This window comes from Plectropomus leopardus, chromosome 20, assembly GCF_026936395.1.
Source record: "Plectropomus leopardus strain MGB_pleo_1.0 chromosome 20, ASM2693639v1, whole genome shotgun sequence".
Lineage (NCBI taxonomy): Eukaryota > Metazoa > Chordata > Actinopteri > Perciformes > Serranidae > Plectropomus > Plectropomus leopardus.
Genome location: NC_142195.1, coordinates 9,736,599 through 9,752,612, shown reverse-complemented (window position 1 = coordinate 9,752,612; position 16,014 = coordinate 9,736,599). Strand labels below are relative to the sequence as shown.

The following is a 16,014-nucleotide window of genomic DNA, read 5'->3' as shown; positions in this document are numbered from 1 at the left end:
GTCTCTGTCAGCTGGCACTTGCTTGTGGGAAAAAAAGGCACAAAACACAATAGGCAATGATACATTGTATGTGATATTCAGAGCATTAATATAGCAGCAGGCCACAATTTGCAATGTAAAGGTATAGTAGAGTAATGGTGTCCTGACCAGATAATTAAGTCACGCTACCTCTGTGTGTGTTGTAGTCTGAGCTTCTCTGGGTATAGCATCCCCACTGCTTTACACTGTGCTCATATGGCAGTTACGGCGGATTTCAAGACAACATTGTTGTGCAAGTGTAGCGCCCACCCTCCGTTTCCCGCCGTTTAAGATCAGCTAATGTTAGCACTGTTAGGTGATAGCCACCACTATCTTCTTGGTTACATCCTCATCCTCATATTTCCATTCAAAGTCAGGAGAACTCTTTTATAGCTAAGCTTATTTGTAATTATTTGATTGATTTGTGGATGATATAGAAAGTATGTTGCTTGTTTTAGAGAAGGTCAACATTCAATTCAAATACCTAACTTAATTTGGCATTCACTTTCAGCAGTGCTTATCAGGCCAGTATCACAAGAAGCTCATTCTGATGAAAACAAGCTTTTGAGTGCACACAAAGGTGACTAATGTCAAGTTAGAGCTGAGCTGACAGGATGTTGCACTCTGTGGGTAGCATATATTTCCTTGAAGAACCATGATACACTAAGAACGGTTCAAAGATTTACCCTCAAGCTTGTGAAACCACAAATGCCACCCACATGACTTAGTTTCAGACTCTGCTGCCTTAGCCTATCTCTACATATGTGTAACTGCTGCCTGTGCAGCATGTGGCAGCCTTGAAGCTATCATTTGCAAAGATGTTCAAGGTAAAGCTGATATCTATAACAGCATTCATCGCTTTACTGGCACTGGTCCATTTTGCCTTTTACCCTTAAGTCTTGTCATTCAGATTGAGCCCTAGTCTGAGAGAAAACATTAAAAGAGATTCATTTGGAAATGTTGCTTTTGTATATTTGGTGCCTTTAATTAGAGAAAGAGAGGGAGAGAATTGCAATAAAGTGTTCCAGTTGGAATTTATTGGATTGTGCTGGCCTCTATTTTAATCTTTGTGAATGTCAGTGACTTTTAATCTAAAACCATCATCAGAATATTCAGTCTGTTCAGTGCTTTGGTTTATCTATTAACCAGTTTGGGCGTCATTATATGGAGGTCCCACAGGGGAATTTACCAAAAAGAAAACTTCCACAATAGCATTATAATTCCACATATGTTTGAATTATTTGAGTAAAAATGAAAATCCCATAATCCGAGGCAGCTACAGAGTGAAAGAGCAACCATGCTCTCATCTTGCTTTTGACCAAATCAAGCAACCTCCATGGCTAAAAAACTGAAGCCAATGCAAAAGTGCCAAGACCCGCAATTCCTCTAATGGCCACTTGGGGCTGGCTCAAAAACAGGGTAAATTGCCACAGAACCCCATGTTAAAATGCCCAACTTTACAGAAGAAACAAACATGTTTACAGCCTGGTACAAAAAACTGTTTCGGTCTCTGAAGGTAATTTCAGCATCATGACACTGTGCAGGGGAAGAAAGGTCTGTGAGGTGTCACCACAATCTGTAAGTCAGATCCACAGCTCCACCCCTCTCATCCAAATATGGTCACTTGTGGCTCCAAAAAACCAAGATGGCAACAGGCAAAATGCTGAACAAACTTCCACAAACCACTGATTGACCCTGCAGTCTGCAGGATGCCACACCACCATGGATGTCACAATGACATCATCACTGAGTTGTGTCCGATTTAATTTGTAAACAACAGAAGCAACTGTGCCCAAAAACTACAGTTAAATAATTCCACAACCAGAAACCATGGATTACCAAAACCATACAGGATGCCATAATCACACCCACACTGCAGCCAGTCTGGAAACACAGCCAATTATAAAGCAGCAGCCTAAAATGTAAAAAGAGCAGTAAAGGAGAAATGGACTTAACTTGTACAAATTGAAGGAGCTGACAGGATTGCATTTGATAGGAGTTGTATTGTTTCATATGACAAATAAGTAGATTTTTTTGATTCACTGATTGATATTTTTAATAAAAACCCGTTTGGGCTTCAATATATTTACATTGAGCATTACAGTCCAATAGAGCTGCTAGCGTGGCTGTAGACTTTTATTCTTTTTACAGTATAATTTGCAAATAAACAAAAATGAATAATGTCTCTCATATGTGTATGAGAGACGACTGTCAGTAACACAAACCCGGAGTTGGGTTTTGCCACAGAACTGAGTCATCACTGAATCATAATGTCCTGTCTGCTGCCATCATTGGAGACGGGGAAGTGAGAGAGAAGTATAAGGAAACTCCTCGGGGTTGCCAAGGTGATGCTTGTGCCAAACGTTGCCCGCTCTGTGACCGCGAATGTGAAGTCATCTCAACAAGTCTTATGGTTTTAGCAGTAACGTGCAGGACTTAGCTTTCCGTCTGTCATTATTGAAAACTGGGGTAAATGCTAAAGATGTATCGAATGAGTTGTTCTGTTTTGGTTGAAAATGTGCCTGAAAGACTGTTATTCCTGCTTTATTTGAATAACAGGGACAATCTTCACGAAGTGTTTGAAAACCTAATCCTACCATAAGTGGCCCCGAAGCTCAAAAGCAAACACGATAGTGAGATAAGTGCAAAATAATCCCCAAACTTCATCCAGCAGCATACACACACTCTAGAAAGAAACTGATATCTCTCATAAAAGAGCCTCAAATAAACAAATCGCCCGTGAAGGTGCGACATCGCATGTCGTTTCAGCTTACGTAGGTCTTAACCTCCGATGAAGGTCAAGCCACACACAGACACACGCACACATGTAAAAACACACACCCAACACATAAAAGCATTCTGCATGTGTTTCACACTTCATCACTTGTCACTACTTTTCGTCAGCCTGTTACAATTCTAACATTTTCAGGAGCATCCTCTTAACCCCGTGAAGCCCTGGTTTAATTGTTTCCTTGCTGAAGAAATATTTAAGATTTATTTGGAATATTTTTGGGAGGATAAGATAAATTGTAATATAACTATTTAGAGACACACATTTAAACTGTAAAACAAGTTGATTTTACTTAAAATAATCTTGGAAACTAATTGCTTTGAAAAAGGGAAATAAATTTGACTATTAATCTTAATTTTGTGTGCTTTATGTCTAATAGTTAAGTTTACTCAAAATTAAACTATATTTACTTAATTTTGTTGAAGTTGTTGCAATTTAGGAATTGTTCTTTTTTTTAGTGTTAGCAACTTCAGTAAACCAAGTTAGTTTGATGTAACTTAATCATGAGGATTTTGATGGAGTTTGGAGATCTGTTTTAATAATATGTGTAAGAAAATGCAAATATGAGCAAATTAAACAATCAACAACTATACAGCACAGTAAACTTGGTTTACTGAAGTTGCTAAAATTAAATACGTCATTTTTTGTTGCAAAAACCTCACAAAATTAAGGAAATACCACCGCATTTAGAACAATTAGACATAAAGTAAACAAACTAAGTATAATAGTTATATTTACCTACATTTTTCAAGACAAGCTATTTCTTAGAATTTTTTTTTTTTTAAATCAACTTTTCAGATTTCACAGTGTAGGCCTGCATTTGCTTGATGTCAGTCATAATAAGTTTTGCCCTCCTAAACTATTAAGCATATTTAAACAGCACCACAACATTTATCAAACATTATCTCAGCTGCAGTTTCATTTTTATCAGTTGTTTACGGGAGCTTATCTCCTCACTCTGCCCGTTATTATGTCGGATAGTTTGTTTATGCTCTGGTATTTTTCAGTCATGTGACCTCTGGCACTGCGCAGTTGTTGTGAGGCATCAGGGGCAAAGAGGAGGGCGGAGGAGGACGCAGCAGGGCAGACATGGAGGCAGAGGGGAGAGCGTAGAGGAGGTTGTCGGGGAGAGGGGAAAAGCTGCTGGTGAGTTGATAGGAAGGCAGAGGGGAGGTCCATTTCGGAGAATTCGTTGTGGGAGGAGATAGAAAAGGGTAGAGGTTAAAGAGAGAGCAGACAACCACTGCTTCTGCTTTTCAAATGGAGAGGGTTTTTCATCTTTTCAGCTTTTTTTTTCATGTATTATTGTGGTCCACAAGTTCTCATTGCTAAATAGAGTGTTTGTCAGTGGCTGTGAAAATGTTTCGTGACTGTTCCCACTCATATGAGCATTTTCTCATCTGCCAGCTTCATAGTTGAGTGGCTATGTGGTGCAGTGAAGGCGAAGAGTTGGTTTCACACCTAAACTGTTTGGTGTGGTCAAAACAAAATTGCATGTTTGGTTTTGTTCGTTGTGGTTGTTTTTTACATTGCCTGGAAAAGGACCGTCATTTGATGTGGGATAGAAAACCAGACGAAACTGTGTAATAGCAGGAAGTTCAAAAGCTAAACTATTGTTAAATTTATGCTGATGCTGAGCTTATGCATTCCAAAGAAGTGTTCCAGTGGCGTTATTTTGTCTTTTAACTTCCTGTCCACACTGGGAGCAGGAACATTTCACATTATGTTGATGAACACCTGCTGTTTGTGATCACCTAGCACTAGCAATTTAGCAAAACCCAATCGTGACAAAATGTTCAGTGTGAAAGACAGATTCTGAGAAAAATTAGAAACTTTCTTCCAGTAGTCCGACAAACATTGAAGTATTACAGTTCAAAATGCCTCTTTTTTATCACTTGTATGTCCGTGACTACATATAGTTGAGCTCAAATTACATTCTCTAAACACTGCTCAATGAATTATTTCTTCATGAGCCCTTTACAAACATCAGAGACCAGACATGTGCACTCGAGTCACATGACTTTTTGTGATGTGAGCTAAAGTAACCATTTAAGTTTCAGCTTGAGAAAATCAAAAAAGACTTGCAACTCAACTTGGACTTTAACACAGATGACTCATGACTTCACTTGGGCTTGAGCTCTTTGACTTGAAAGCCCAAGGATTTAGTTCACATTCAAAAAATATGCCTTGGTTAAAAAAAAAAGAAGAAAGAAACACAGTATACAAAACATGCAGGTTAAAAAAATTACAGATAACACACTTCCAACTTTGTTTGGATCTTTGAAATTGCACAAAGAGCAGTAAATGGAAGCTAATATTAACATAGTTAGCATAGCAAGCTAATGCTCAGATAACATTAGCTTAACAGCAAGCAACTTTTGAAGAAACTTGCTTTAAAAAATGAATGCAAATTTATTTGGCATTTGTGATTTTTTTTGCAAATGTAATATTTGCATTACCTTTATTGAAGAGCGCATTATGATTGTTTAGGACTCAGAATCCAGAGTGGAATATTTGGGACTTAAGAGTTACCTGTCTTGAGAATGACTTGCAATGACTTGCAAAACAATGACTTGGCTCCACCTCTGCCAATGATAGTAAATCAACACATGGCACAATAAAGTGCTACTTTATGTCCGTCCTCATGGATCCTGACGATGCAGGATGACAGTGGAGTTACTTGTCAGTCTGTGACTTCAGCTGTTCTCCCCTTGTACCCGAACCATAAACTCCAACCTCCCCCTTAAGCCTTTTTGTGTGACAGTATAAAAAAATGATACTCCCCTCTCTTTTGATACTGACTGAGAGGAGAAAGTCTTAATTGACAGCTGGAGCTTGTCTTTGTCTCAGAATGTCTGATAAGGACACTGTGGTTATACTTTGGCACAGCCAGAATAAAACATTATCTTTTCTTGGCATTAACTTTCATTCTGGGTGTAGTTTGTGATAAAGCTATTTTTCTTTTTCGTTTTTTTTTTTTTTTGTAAAACAGGTTTTAGTCCTGTCTTGAGTTATTTCCTTGTTTTTGCCAGTGTGTGCCAACCAAGACCTCATAACATCTTGCCCGGAGAAACACATGAGGAATACTTGGACTCACAGCCTCCTCTGGGGCTCTCTCTATCTGCTAAGTGCTGATAGCCTCAGACTTTGGATGTATGTGTTTCTGTGTGTGTGTGTGTGTGTGTGTGTGTGTGTGTGTGCTACCAGAGCAATGCTGCATCTGTGCACCAGGCCTGTCCAACCCTCCACCCGCCCCCGTCTCTCTCCTAGGCCAGCGGCAGGCCAGAGCTATCAATCAAACTGGCATCATACAGGGAGCAGCAGAGCTGTGGCGTCTGCCTGGAGCGACATGCTCACATTAACCTCTCCTGCAAAGAGGCCAAAATGAAGTGACTATGCTGGTCATGAGGGTCTTCTTGCAGGCAAAGGTTTCCTGGGAAAAAAAAGGTGTTTTTTAATGCTATACTGTTACAGTCTTCCGGAGGTCAAATAGGTCAGAATGAGCCAGAACAGTTAGGTAGTCCATAAGCATGTGACTGTTTGGATACTTTTCGTATTCATATAGTGACATCAGACTAATATTTGGGATCAACCTAAGAAGGGTTCCTGCAGATCCCTGAAAAAAGTCTTTAAAAAAATTAAAATCGCTTTAATCAATCTTTAAAGAAGTCTTAAAATTGACATGGGAAGTAGGATTTTGTGAATCTTTTTTTTCTGGTCCCATCTTTTATTTATTTATTTATTTATCTAATATAATAATTATTATTTTTAAATATATAAAATTAGCCGTAATTCCTCTCACATCAACATCACCAAAAATTCATTTTTTATATGATAAATAATTAAATACATTTTTTATCCAAATATTTGGTGTCGGTTCATGTTTTATTTTTCTTCAGTTTTGGTTACTGTAAAATTGGTCTTAAATTTCATTTGAATGGCAATAATAAGGCCTTAAAAAAGTCTTAAATCTAACCTGCCTTTAGCTGTAGGAACCCTGTTAAGGTTTCTTCACAGAATAAAATCAGCAGCAAAAAGGAAATAGACTTGACAGTGAAGGAGAACACATTCATGTAGCAAATTCTTACTGGCGTTGGGTGACATCAATGAATGAGGAGAGAGCTGAGGTGATTTGACATTCACCACATTTTATTTTTGCCTGTTTGTCTTCTCATCTACAGTATTCAGAGTGAGTATGTCTGCTGTGATTTTCTTTACTGTTTTAGGGTAGCCTTAAAAAAACAGCAGAGAAACAAAACATCAGGGGGAGTTGTGTGTTTCTTCAACACATCTGTGTGTCTGACAGAGTGAGGGAGTGTGTCGACGGGGGTGGGATTCACCCCCGCTGAGGACTTGCCCTCGCTAACATGGATAAATTTAGAAAAACGTTCCCTTCTTCCTTTCTTCTGAACTTATTGTTTCATAGAGCACAATTTTTTAATCTCTACAAATGTAAAAAAAAACCACCACATGCTATTTACTATTTAATTTGTTTTCACTATAGATGTCTATTCATATAGCAGTCCTATACATTGTTTTTCACATGAATAATTTCAGTGTATTAGAAACCACAGACCAGCCAATAATAAATGTTTAGGTGCAGCTGGATTGTGATCTTATAAAAGAAATATAAGAGCGTTTTTAAACATTTCAGAATAAATGTTCAGTAAATAATTGCCAAGCAGGAGCTAGTTTTGTGCTCACGCCTGTTTGAGAGAATAACAGCTCTCTTGTCCAAAGTGTGTACTTATATCTTATTACTACATTTACATTAACATTTACTTACAACTACACTTTTAAATGGATAATTATCTTGATACCAAACTTGAAATTAAATTGACTAACACATATTGTATATATGGAAGTGGTTTGTGCAGAGTTTTTAAATATAACTGTGCTGCGATTCTAAGCATATAATTGTATGCTTTTCCCTCTTAATATTTGTTCAGTCAGTGATGTGTTTGCAAAACATCCCACCCTAACAATTAGCTTAACCTGCCGCTGTGATCCACACTAAACACATATTTCAGCATCTTTAAAAGGCTTAAGACACATGGGTGTGTTGCTGTTGTCAGCACTGCTTTGAGACACACATAATAAAGTAAATAATGAATAAACCATCATCAGATAACACTTAAAATTGATATATACCATAATTTACTTTTAAAAGTATGGTTATACATTTTGGGGAATCTTTATTCCAAGAAGTAGGCAAGATGAGAGGCTGATACTACTCTCATGTCTGTGTTACATATGGAGCTAGAACTTGGTGCCAATTTCACAATAGCTTAGCATAAAAACTGGAAACTGGTGGCCTGGCTCCCAACAATGGTCCAAATTATTAAATTTGCCTATTAAACATAAGCGCATACTGCATCCCCCTTTAAAACCACATTTTGTCATTTTTATATTTCAGTTTGTGTACAGATTAAACAAATAAGATCACATATTACAAGATTAAATAAGATTAGATATTTCAAGATTTGGAGTTGATGGTCAGTGTATTGTCTAACTTTTGGAGGAGCTAGGCTAGTTGTTTCTCATTGCTTCCAGTCTTAATGCTAAGCTAGGCTAATCACGTCTGAGCTTTGGCTTAATACTTCACTCATAAACATTAAAAGTGGTATTAATCTTCTCATGTAATTTAGGAAACGAAAGCAAATAAAGGCCCTTTTCTACTGCAGACTTTTTACAGACAGCCATCTATGCTGCTTTTCTACTGTTAACCAACCTGTCTGTAACGTTTACTGTGACACACCAAAAAAATCTCCACCCACACACACACACACAAAGGCATGCTTGTCTGCTGCAGACCCGTGTTCACAACTCTGGTCTGTTGGCAATGGGAAAATAGTCTATAGCCTGTATGTAGCGAGCTTCCCTTTGTTGAAAAAAAACTACAAACTGCACATACGCTAATTTGGGTGGAAAAGGGGTATAAGTGTATTTCCAAAATGTCGAACTATTCCTTCAAGAGCAAGATCATTTTCTGGAAATGCTCAGATCTAGCCTGCGAACCAAATAAATCTACGAGCTCATGTGATATTTGCTCTGGCAGATATGTCTGGCCTCCGTCCCACACAGATTTCCAGCCGACCTGGCCCGGGTCGGGCCAATCATTTATCAATTTTCATATGGGGTGTGTTTTAGACGATGACAACTTGCAACCTTTGAGCTTTACACAAAATATGTGATAACATCATTTTTGGCTCACACGCCGTTGTGCCAGGGACACAGCTGTGAGCATAAACCTAGCTTAGTAAAGAGTAACGTCGTTGAGACATTTTATGTTATACAACCGAGATGGCTGTACCTGATGTGGAATTTTCTGTTGAAGTATTATTTTCAAATTCTGGTGGCAAAAATGGCAACATTCGTTCACAGATACACCAATGCAAGTCCATCACAGCTCATCTCTGCACACTACAGTCTGTTAACATTTGTCCGCTGCTCAGCGCTAAGTCTTGTGTTAATGTTTTAAATGGTTATAGGTCTGTCAAAATGTGTTCGGAGGCATTTTGATGCAAGTCCGTTGATAACACCTCATTGACAATGAACTCAGAGGTTGCAGAGTAATTCACATTTGCAATCTGGGCTGGCTAGCTCTGATGAGCATGACAGATAAAAAACAGATGGAGAGCCCGAAACTACCACCAAGCTGATTCGTGCTTGTTTAAATTAATTACATTGTTCCACCTAAACAGCAGGCAGCCAGCTAAAAGCACTCTACTATTTGTGTATTCTAATTAAAGTTTTAAGAGTATAAGTGGGTTGTGCAGATCAATGTTAGTTCGTCTGTTAAGTGGGAGTTTGGCTAAGAGCCTTGATAACACTTGATTATAAGAACACACTAAACAAAGCACAGATAAATTGCACTGCATACTTTGTGAAGCTATAATTAGAGTATTTCAGTTGTAGTGTTTGTTGTTTATTATGCAGAGCCTGTTATTTGAAATGAGACATAAATTAGTTATTATTATGCCAGAAGTGTTGCATACAGACATTGTTCTCTGTTTGCACAGGATAAGTGACGGCAAACTACACCCCTTTTCTCCTGTTCATTGGATTCTCATTTGAGTCTCTGTTTTTGTATTTTTTTGCCAAATTAACCCAAAGTGATGTTTTATGAGTTGTAGGAATATGGAGCTCATGCTTATAGTAGTATCTGAGGCATAACATGATTATTTTCGCATGTTGCTTATTGATTCTGGAGGAAGGTCACTCTTTGACCCTTGGGTGTGTGTATTTTTAGTTCCTCCAGAGGTGTTTGATCTATCCCAGAAGCCCCCACTTCCCAGCTGCTCCCTGTATGTTCAAACTGTTGTGATCAGCAGATTTAACAGACAGGCTATATGCATGTGTCTGCTGGAGGGACATGGTTAGAAGAGTGTCAGCCACCCCTGCCATATCCTGAGTGAATTTTAGGGGGGGATGAAAGCTTTGACAACCGTCTGGGGGGATGATGTCATGCGTGGGTCTCACTTGTAACTCTGCATGTTTTCTGCACCGGTGAAAAAAGCAGAGCTCCAGAGGATACATCTGGAAGTTTCAGAGAGTGGAACCTGACACCGTCGAGCCGATGTGTTCAGTCAATGAATGAAAGGAGGTATGAGGAGAGGAGCGGAGAGATGCTGGGACGGGAGGTGGGAAGGAAGGAGCGACAAAGATGAATGAAAGGAGGAAATAGTAGTGAAATGCATGATGTTCTTGAGGGAAAGAGGGATGGGAAAGTGAGCTAATGAATGGGTGGAGGAGAGGAAGCAGATTGAATAGCAAGCTGAGTAGAAGGAGATGATTTTTAGCTGATGATGTGGCTTTTGGGATGGCAGTGTCATAAATATCTCAGCAACTTTTGGATAGATACATTGACTCTCCCTGTTGCATTACCAGCAGTTTTTTTTTAATTTAATTTGTGAAATATCTCAACAGTCTTCTCTGATTGAGACAGAATTTTGCAAACATTCATGGTCCCCAGAGGATGATTCCTTTGGTGATCAGCTGATGCGCTGTTTTGATTTAAATGTCTGGACAACTGTTGCATGGATTGCTATAAATTTGAGACAGACATTCATGTTTTCCAGAAGATTGTAGTCCCATTGATGTATGATGAGAACTGGATACAGTGTTGGAGGCCCTTGTACATTCTCATGAAAGTTGCTCAGTGGTGCACGAAGCCAAATAGCCTTGAGATCTGCAGTATGAAGTTACCCAGATCTTCAGCATTGTGGGGCCGTAGTGGCTGAGCAGCTAACTTCCATCAGCCAAGTGGTTACTTCTGGTTTAACCCCCCGCAAACTTGAATGGGGATAAAAAAAATGATTTAATAGTGCAGCTCTTACAGACTTTCAAAATGTTATAGGACCAAATGGATCAAATCACTTTAGTGCAACAATTTTAGGGGGATATTGCAGCACTAAAAAAAATGTATTCACTGATTTACAGGCGTGTTTTTTATAATGTAAGTCTACGGGGAAAAAGTATTTCTGGGCTCATATGACGGACCCGGGAGTTATAATTCCACCTTTGGCCAGTATGTAACATTAATAGTCACATTAACTTTTTGTGTGTGTAAAATATTTATGTAACAGGAAGTTAGCACCATTTGCGATCTGCCTTTAGCTAATGCTCATTAGGCATGTGACAATATGAATATTTCATGTCACCATTATCCTGTCCACAACGGCTTGACACAATATTCACAGTTTTGCCAATAATGGAATTTCACTAACATCAACTTATCAGTAATGGTGTCATAACTGATAGTGGTATCAGTTGATGGTGGTGTTTTTTGTGATTTGAAATAAAATCACATATTTTCCCATCCCTCGTGCTCAAAAATTGTTTTTGGAAAACAAGCTCCAGCATGTTAACATTGTTATTTTGAGCATGTGAGCTTGCTTAGTTAGCATCTAGGTCAAAATTGCTGTGCAGCCTCTAGCATGGCTGATGACCCACAATCTTTTAACAATCATACTACAGCTTGTCTTGTTTATCTTTACTGACATTAGCACTAAAACTCCGTGGAATTTGGCCTTTTGTGTTCCCCCGTGAATATGAAGATATAAAGCGCCTACATTCATGACCTTTTGCGTCGACTACACACCCACACCCTTCACATTTGGCCAAGAAATAAGCAGCGGCTGAGAAGACAGCCAAATAAGAAAATTAAGTCAGAGTCAGCAGAGCTAAAAACTGTCAGAAGTTGAGCTCGTGATAACCATTCCTGGAGTGATTAGAGAGGAGAGGACACGGTTTGAGCACAGAGGAAGAAGAAATTGGCCGAAAAATGGAGTCAGATAAGGATTGTGGGGAAGTCAGGAGGAGAAGCTGGGGAAAAAGGGCAGCAGAGAATAACAACTGATCAAGATAAAAGAACAAAGGAGAAAATCTGGAAATATTTCAGTTTCATAACTCTCATGCCCACGGCCATGCCAGAATATGAAGCCTGTCTCCTTTGGCAACAGTGTCTGTTATTTAACAGCAGCACATGGTGCATGAAGGTCCAGGTCCCACCCAAAAATCTCTGGCTTTATTCTGTTTAATGGTCAGACACTCGTCCATCATAATACTGCGCCATCTTTCACTCTGACTCATGTACCATTAACATTATCCAGCTTCTGTTTCTGTTTGCTTGCTCAGAGGATTTGTTTTAACTGTCTGTCTTGGATCAACTTTACAAGTGACATGTGTTTCCTACTATGACTGATTATGCGTTTCAGGGTAACCTAATGACTTTGTTACCTACAGGTGCTGATTAGCGCTGAGTTTTAAAGCTGATTATAGTCGGTTAGATATTTTACAGATGAGCAGGTGCCAGTTGGGTGTGTGTTTTTACTGTGGCTGAACGATGCTTTGAAGCCTACAGGTGCTGACTTTGGGTGATTTTTATAGGTGGTTTGATGTCTCACAGGCCAACAGGTGCTGATCTGTGCTGCTCTCTGTCCCGGCTGTATCAGACAGATCTGACTTTGGCTACTTGGTTTGATGTCTTGCAGAATTGTTAAATGCTGAAATGGAGTCGTTTTGGTTTTAAGAACTGTATCCGAGAGGGCAGCAGGGTTTTATTGTGGGTTAGTGTGGCCGACATATATGCCAAGATCAGTCAGGACCACATGGAGCTGACCGAAAACAGACACGTTGGTTGCTCATTGTAGTCTCAGGCTCAGATATTTTTGTCAGTTTAGATTAGAAATTTCTGGTGAGCAAAAATGAGATTTTTCTCATGATAAGCAATGACATGCATGGGCTGTATTGGATCAGCTGGTCACATTTTTCAGTTTAAACAAGTTTACAGCCATGCTAGTGGCTATGTGAGGCTGTACTTAGCACACTGGTGCATTAGTTGAAATGCTCCTTGTTTAAAGCACAAGTTGGCTAATAAGAAGCCGATCATAGAAAAAATTAAATAATGAATGGAGGTTTAAAAGGACGGCAATGGTAGGGCAGCAGGAGTTTCAGTTTATATTAAGATTCTTTAAGTTCCCATGTTATCTCCCCCAGCTGTTAAATAAGATAAACCTGGTCAACGCTAATAGCACCATTCAGAAAAAATTGCAGTTTGAATAATAAACAGCAGTTAATGAATTAAAGGAAATGATTTATATTTAAAAGTAAGGATCTTATAGTAAGTGCAAATCAAACTGAATTGGATGGCAGGATAAAATAATAAAAACATATATACCTTTAGGGTTAGGGGTTGGGTTAGTTCAAGTTCAGCAGTTCTGAACACAGGTCTCAGGGGGAAAGTCTCGAATTTTGTGACCAATCCATCACCCCAACATGCCTCCTTAGGGGACCGCTTTCTTCTTTACTCTCACCAGTGCACTGGTCACATGATCGCAGCATTCTCAAATATGTAGGTTATACATGAATTGCTGGCTCATATATGTATGCATTTTGGTGCATTTCTTTTTGTAGAAAACAGTGCATGAGAACAGCCTGGTTGAGGCTGATGTGGGTTAATGTGGTTGGTATATACTAGTTTTACCAAAGAATTTAACAAACTTATATTTCAATTTCATGGTTTCAACAAAAAGAAGAGTCAGTGGATCACCACAGATCTATCCTGAGTGGAACATAAATGTCTCTACCAAATTTCATGCCAATCCAGCCAATGGTTGTTGAGGCATTTCAGTCTGGACCAAAGCAGTGGACCAACCCACATAGTGCCATGCTGCTACCATGGCTAAAAAAAAACTCCTGCTGCCTCTCCACTGCTCACCATGTGTACTAGAGTGCAACATGAACCCTTCAGAGCTTGATGGACAGCTTTATATGCCAGTGCCTCAGAGGCTCATGAGGCCATTTCCATCCACCAAGGGAGAAGTCCACTTATTGGTTTTCCAGGGCAGATGTTAGCCCAGCTCACGAAAATAGCCAGTTACATAACTCAGTGTTTTTGATTTGAACAGAGTGGAGCCAGGAGACACCAAATACAACAAAATGAGATTGGTGTACACAAAAGACTGCCAATCGACATAGGACGTTCCTGTGTAACTTACAGCTCAGAGGCCAGCGTGACTCTGAACTGTACTCGAGTTCAGTATGTGATAAATGAGAAAGGCCTGGCTGGCCCAAAGCCATCTTAAATCAGCTAAATTAGCTCTGTGTGTGTGTGTGTGTGTGTGTGTGTGTGTGTGTGTGTGTGTGTGTGTGTGTGTGTGCACCTGTGTATTTGAGGGGATGTCTATAATCAGGTTAATAGGAACAGGAAATGGAGCTTCTCTGAGAGATGTAGAGGGGCAACAGAGGAAGTAGAGAAATGAGTGAGGGAGAAACAGAGGGGATAATATTTCTTGGCTGGGATTCCAGTATATGACTCTGCAGGTCTGGCTCTCGCTCACTCTCTCTCTGTGTCTCTGCCTATGTCTCTTTACTAGAGGGGAGTGTAAAAAGCGTAATCTTGTATGAAATCTATGGGATCAACATCTAAACATGACTGGATGATGACTGGCAGCAGTATGTTTTTTTAAGTTCTCTGTTTATAAGAAACCAGGGAGAGGGGTTGGTAACAGACTTGATTGCATGTAATTCATGCATCTAAACCTCCTTGAGTTATGGTTTACATATATGCTGATCCCTGTTTGTATTATTGCTCTCCAGGCCTGTCTTCGACCATGCATGTCCTGTTAACATGACAGAGTACACTGCACCTACACCAGAATGTCATGCGTTACGAAGGGATTTTAGACCATTTTCATTCCCAGGGTGTCAAATTACGAGAAACTCTGCATAAGGCGGGAGGGAGGGGAGGTGTATGGGTCAAACACAAGCAGACTTTCAGCCAAGAGACCACAGTTTGTGTCCCGTGTGAAAATGAAAGTCAATGTTGATTTGACGTAATGTTGTGTCACTTACGCACCACGTCCTGTGTGGAAAGAAAGACAGTGTTGCTCTGTTGTAACATTATGTAATTCATGACATCACTATTACACAACGTCATAATACATTATTTTACATCATGACCCTTAACATGATCTTTTTCTCTAAATTTATCTTAGTAGTTTGTTTCCTAAACCTAACTGGGGCTGTTTCACTACATTAAACATTAATGTGTTACAATGTGCGTCAGCTATACGTCACAGAGATGCTAAAAGGTGCCCCTTGTAATGATGTGAGATGACAACGGGCATGACAAGGAGTCAGTGTTTGACAATCTGGGAATGAGGTGGATTGGGCATTTCTTTATAAACAAAAGTCTAGGACAAGGATATTTTGACTTGATGGCACTTTCTGAAAAGTCAGAGGATCACCAAAATTAATCAAATTTATGCCGAGGGGAACATTAATATGTTTACCAATTTTTTTGGCGATCCGTCCAATAACTGTTGGAATATTTCACTCAAAACTACAAATTTAAAACTCAGTGACGGCAGAGGAAAAGTCAGTGTATCACCAAAGTCATTGGTATTCATACTCTGGGGACCATGAATCTCTGCACAAAATTTCATAGCCCTCCTGTTTGTGTTGACATAATGCCAACTGGACCAAAGCGGTGCACAGACTGACCCAACGACACAACGTCCTTGAGCTGCACCACTAGCGTGCCTAGAAAGTCTATAATTACTTTAATGGTGAAACTCAGACTCCATATGGTAGCTCTCTATTGTCCTTGGGGTCAGACACATTAGCTACAAAGCATCATCATCATCAAACAAATAGCTGCTTTTTATTTGCGGCTCTCCATGTATGTGGTCTGTGTCTGC

General features: G+C 39.4%; 1 protein-coding gene across 1 annotated transcript in view; it reads left to right on the top strand.

Annotated features, from left to right (window-relative positions):
- The window catches only part of itga1 (integrin, alpha 1), a 58,407-nt gene that overhangs the window by 6,579 nt on the left and 35,814 nt on the right, over positions 1-16,014 (top strand). The gene's annotated exons all lie outside the window — the stretch shown is intronic.